Raw genomic sequence first — 6,000 nt, forward strand, 5'->3', positions numbered from 1 at the left:
TTCCCCGAAAACTGGTGAATTATAAAATACTAGTCAGGACAATGTATGTTTCCTCAGTGTTTGGTTATGGAAATAGTTATGGTACTCGGTCATAGCCTTAGAATGACATCTTGTCAGCCAATGAGAATACAGAACAACTTTCACGGCACACGTAATTGGACAAAACGGAAGACAATGAAAGCAACAAGTACTTCATGATTTGCCGTTGTGTTCGGCAACGTTTCAGGTAGACTGTAGCATTTAGGGCTCCAAACCGAAAAGAACGTTATAGCGAAATATTTTCAAGCTCATGTGAAATCTCTTACAAAATTTGATAATATATATTTCATGGATACCAGTCGAACTGCCCCAGCTACAAAATGCCACAGCAAATTGAGACATTCATTCTTATATGTTCAAATATATTTAAAATGATTAAATATATGCCGTAAATGCATAGTTTTTGTCAATTTTGATATTATTTTCTTCCTATATAAGTTGTTAGGAAGAAATATTTCTGATAAATGTTCCATTAGTAAACTCACAACTATGTATATACTTTTATGATAAATGTTCCATTAGTAAACTCACAACTATGTATATACTTTTATGATAAATGTTCCATTAGTAAACTCACAACTATGTATATATTTTTATGATAAATGTTCCATTAGTAAACTCACAACTATTTATATACTTTTATGATAAATGTTCCATTAGTAAACTCACAACTATGTATATACTTTTATGATAAATGTTCCATTAGTAAACTCACAACTATTTATATACTTTTATGATAAATGTTCCATTAGTACACTCACAACTATGTATATACTTTTATGATAAATGTTCCATTAGTAAACTCACAACTATGTATATACTTTTATGATAAATGTTCCATTAGTAAACTCACAACTATGTATATATTTTTATGATAAATGTTCCATTAGTAAACTCACAACTATTTATATACTTTTATGATAAATGTTCCATTAGTAAACTCACAACTATGTATATACTTTTATGATAAATGTTCCATTAGTAAACTCACAACTATTTATATACTTTTATGATAAATGTTCCATTAGTACACTCACAACTATGTATATACTTTTATGATAAATGTTCCATTAGTACACTCACAACTATGTATATACTTTTATGATAAATGTTCCATTAGTAAACTCACAACTATGTATATACTTTTATGATAAATGTTCCATTAGTAAACTCACAACTATGTATATACTTTTATGATAAATGTTCCATTAGTAAACTCACAACTATGTATATACTTTTATGATAAATGTTCCATTAGTAAACTCACAACTATGTATATACTTTTATGATAAATGTTCCATTAGTAAACTCACAACTATGTATATACTTTTATATGAAGAACATAACATCAAAGTCACCAGAAATTCCAACATGGCTGGGTAACCAACAGAGGACGATGTGGGATTGGCCAGTAGCAAGATCATAATATAATTCAATAATTTCGATTAAAAGTGGATGTTTGCAAGAGAGAGTGTCTAATAGCCCGAAGGCACAAAAGAGAGTCTGAAAAGATTATATATTGTTTACATTTCGGGTGTTTATTGATGTATTTAGGAGCTGTTAATATGGCGTTAGCTTCTGCTGTGATAATAGAGCTGTTTGGTAATCGAGAAGATATTGTTCAGGATCCAATGACGACCCACAGCGCCACCATCCTTGGATCCATCTGTAAATAAGGACTTGTATGTATTATATTTACTTTTTAATTGATTATATTCTTATTTATAAGTCATTAGTTTCTGATTTTTACATTTAGTGAGTGTAAGGTCGACTTGTGGCCTAACTAATTGCCAAGGAGGGGAAGAAAGAAGACGGGAAGGAGATATAGGTTCGAGATCAATGTCAGCAGCATAACTGAATGGTTTAATTCTGAGCCCAAGAGACGAACCAAGAGAAGATTTGTTGTTGTATAAATCCTCACAGAGGGGATTGAAGACACAGTTATATGCAGGGTTAGATTTGTTCGAGTATAGTTTTGTAATATATTGTAAAGATAGTTTTATACGGCGTTGTGTAAGAGATGGCTCATCTGCCTCGACGTAGAGACTGCCAACAGGAGAAGTTCTAAAAGATCCAAGACAAAGTCTTAGACCTTGGTGGTGGACAGAATCAAGAATTATAAGGTTGCTTTTGCAGGCTCCACCATATACGATGGAGCAGTAATCAAGTTTTGAACGGACCAGTGATCGATATAGATGTAGGAGGGTAGCTTGACCCCTCCCCACTTTGAATTAGACACGACTTTTAACAAGTCAAGTGCCTTCAGGCATTTATGTTTTAAAGTATTTAATATGTGGTAAAGAAGTCAGACGAGAGTCAAAAATTAGTACCAAAAACTTGGCGTCTGTTACAACCTTGATGGGTGTGCCATTTAAAACTACTTCTGGGTCTTTGTGCGGATTATATTTTCTACAGAAATGTATACAAATTGTTTTGGATTTTGAAAATTTTAAACCGTTTTCAATTAAACCAGTTATGAATTTTATTGCGACATAGTTGTAAATGCCTCTCTATTGTATACATATTTTAACGCGAATAGAAACATTAAAATCATGCACGAAAAGTGATCCATCAACTGAATAATTTAAAACCCTTGAAAGGCTGTTTATTTTAATACGTTATAACGCTACAGACACAATGCTGCCTTGTGGAACACCCTGATCCTAATAATAATGGTCAGACAGGGTTGAACCCACTCAGACCTGAAATTACCTGTCTGTTAAAAACTGTGATATAAAAAGAGGTAAACGACCCCTTAAACCAAAATCATGTAACGCTTTTAGATTGCCGTGCTTCGGGGTAGTATCGTTGGCTTTCTCAAAACCAAATAGGATTTATACTACATGTTTAGTTGCAATCGCATTCTTAAGATAGGATTCCAATCGTACTAAATGATCAATAGTGCTTCGATTTTTCCGGAAACCACATTGTATATTTGTAATTATGTTATTGATTTCACGATACCAAATTAATCTGCTATGTACCATACGTTCCATGGTCAATTTGATGGATCTCCGTGATCCCGGCCGGGTTTCGGAATGGGACTACAATTGCATTACTCAACGAAGTATGAAAATTCCATATTCGGTCTAAAAGTGACACCAGACATGGTTCAGGTAAGTGTTTCAGTACCTGGTAATGTATATTGTCATCACCCGCTGCAGTGTCATGAGCTTGCTCAAGAGCTCGATGCAGCTCATGTAACGAAAACACTTCATTATAATCTTCACCGTTATTTGATTCGAAATTAAGTTTGGTCTTTTCCTGTTGTTCCTGATAACTCTGAAAAGCAGGGACATAATTTATCCATGAACATTTTTGGCAAGAGTTTCGCCAATATTCCAATTGTATTTGAGGTTTTAGATTTGTCAGTAATTAAACCATCACCATCACCATGGTTAACTGCAGATTTTGAATCTTTGCCTTTAATTCTTTCAACCTTTTATTCGCTGAACCATGTTCCATACCTTGGAGTTTGGCGTGCGTGAATTAATTTTGGAGATATAGTTTCTCCAAGATTGTCGTTTGTTTCATTTGAAGGTACAACGTGCCTTTTAATTGAGTATTTTAAATTTCTTTAAGTTATGGACAGTTGGATGGTGGCGGAAATAGTGCTCCGCCTTTTTCTTCGCTTTTCTGGCTTGTCTACAATCTGTATTAAACCATGGTTTTCGTACATGCGGTGTCGTAGAGGTCTTTGGTATACACTCATCAGCTATTTGCTTTAAAACGTCAGCAAAAGTTTGAATGGGATCAGTTATATTACTGAAACATTCAGGTCGCAGATGTGATTTACAAACAGTTTGATATAGAGACTAGTTAGCCTTCGAAAAGTTCCATCTTGTATACGATGGAGAATCAGATGGAGTTAATTCTGAAAGGATAGTTGGGAAGTGGTCACTTCCACAAAGGTCATTATGAACAGACCAATCAAATTCATTCAGGAGGTTAGAATCTGCAAGAGACAAATCCAGAGAAGAATAAGTGCCAGTTGCCGGATGCAGATAGGTGCTTGAATCATCATTAAATATGCACAGGTCCTTATTGGAAGTGAAATCTTCCAGTATTTGCCTTTAGTATCAGTGTTAGTACTGTCCCAGAGCGGGTTGTGGCCGTTTAGGTCACCCATAATAACACAGGGCTTCGGTAGTTGATCATAGAGTGATTGAAGATCAGTCTGCTGAAGTGCCGATGAAGGCGGAATATATAGACAGCATAAAATATAAATGGTACACCCAGAGTAAGTCGCACTGCAACAGCTTGGAGATTAGTGTTAAGTGTAACAGCACTGTGAATAACATCCTGTCGTATAAGGATAGTAGATTCTCCAGTGGAACTATCATCCGAAGGGAAATCTGTCTGTTTCAGAAACGTCTTTTGAAGACAGAACGCCGATGGTGTTAAATCCTGGACTAATAGCTGTAGTTCATTTAAATTGGTCCGTAGTCCTCTACAGTTCCACTGCAAGATATTTGTAGAAAGATCTATCTTTAAAGTGGATTAATAGGGGATCTACCCCGCACCTTTTTCGAGGGCGACAAGCTGTGTGCCCAAGAATGGACGTTTTCGGACACGTTCATGTGATCCGTATCCATGTGAATCAGACGATGTTTTGGCTATGGATGCACACGTTTCCTTAATTTCAAATCTTAAGACAAGCTTTTTGGCATCAGGAAAACTAATGTTTCGGGTAAACTTTATCTTATTGATCTCCATCTGCCGTTTCCAGATCGGACAATCTTTTGAGGGCGATGAGTGATTGCCTGCACAGTTGGTACATTGCCTAAAGTCCCTGTCACAATCTTCTGGTGTATGTGTCTTCTCATCACAGTGAGCACACACAACAGACAATGTGCAAGTACTAACACCATGACCAAACTTTTGGCATTTAAAAAACCTCAAAGGATTTGGTATGTATGTGTCGACATTAATGTGACAATAATCTTCTTTTACTGATCTGGGAGCATTTGGAGAGGAAATTGAAAACAGGTAAGTATTAGTCTGAATAGTTTCCTGTTTTGTACGTGTTATAAAACGCTTAACGTATGCGACCCCTTGATCTTTCATTTCTGAAACAATATCGAGTTCAGACATATCGATGAACAATCGATCTCTATCTCTGATGATTCCTTTGCTGGTGTTCAGTGTTCTATGAGGAGATACTGATACTGGAATGCCGACGAATGTTTCAGTAGTCATCAGGTTAGTAGCCTGCTATCTTTTGCTGCACTCTACGAGCAATGCACCTGAACGTAAACGTTTGATATTTCTAACGTCACCGGCAATGCCTTGGATGCCTTTTTGTATTGCAAAAGGGTTAAACTTTAATCTTGTGTTATCTTGAGTCTCAATCACGATAAAACGTGGCCAGTAGTCAATTGATTTGGGCTGTTTATCTTCATCATCACCAGGATCAGTGTCAAGAGGACGTTTTGGTTTTTTTAAGGGAGTTTCGTAAGCCATGGTTAGTGTTTAATGGTTCATCATCCGAGCTCCCCACCCACCATGGAGTATCATGAAGACAAGTGAGTCTCACTTGCAGCACCAAGGATACTCGGATGATATACTCCAGCAGAAAAACTAAAAGATTAATTATTCCACCAGGTTGGTCCATGAGCCACCGCCTTCTGGACATAAGACTCTAGGCAACGTTCACGATAAACATATTACAAAGATCAAATGGTGTTATATGAACCAAAGGTGCCAAGACCAAACTTTAAAGGTCACATGCAACCAAAAAATCAAACATAATTAAAACACAATTATCACTTATTCATGACATATAATATACATTGCTGGTCATGAAAAAACATATAAACAAAATTATAAGCGTACAATCGCAAATCAAAAGTGCAATATTGTGTACTTCGGTTTACTTCCCAAGAAACGAAGCAGCCGGGATACCGAACCCAGTCATAGCGGGTGGGTGTGCACTCAAGTGTAACGGCTGGTTCATTTGCA

Source organism: Haliotis rubra, unplaced genomic scaffold (genome assembly GCF_003918875.1).
Source record: "Haliotis rubra isolate DU_JTF1 unplaced genomic scaffold, ASM391887v1 Scf893, whole genome shotgun sequence".
NCBI classification, from domain to species: domain Eukaryota; kingdom Metazoa; phylum Mollusca; class Gastropoda; order Lepetellida; family Haliotidae; genus Haliotis; species Haliotis rubra.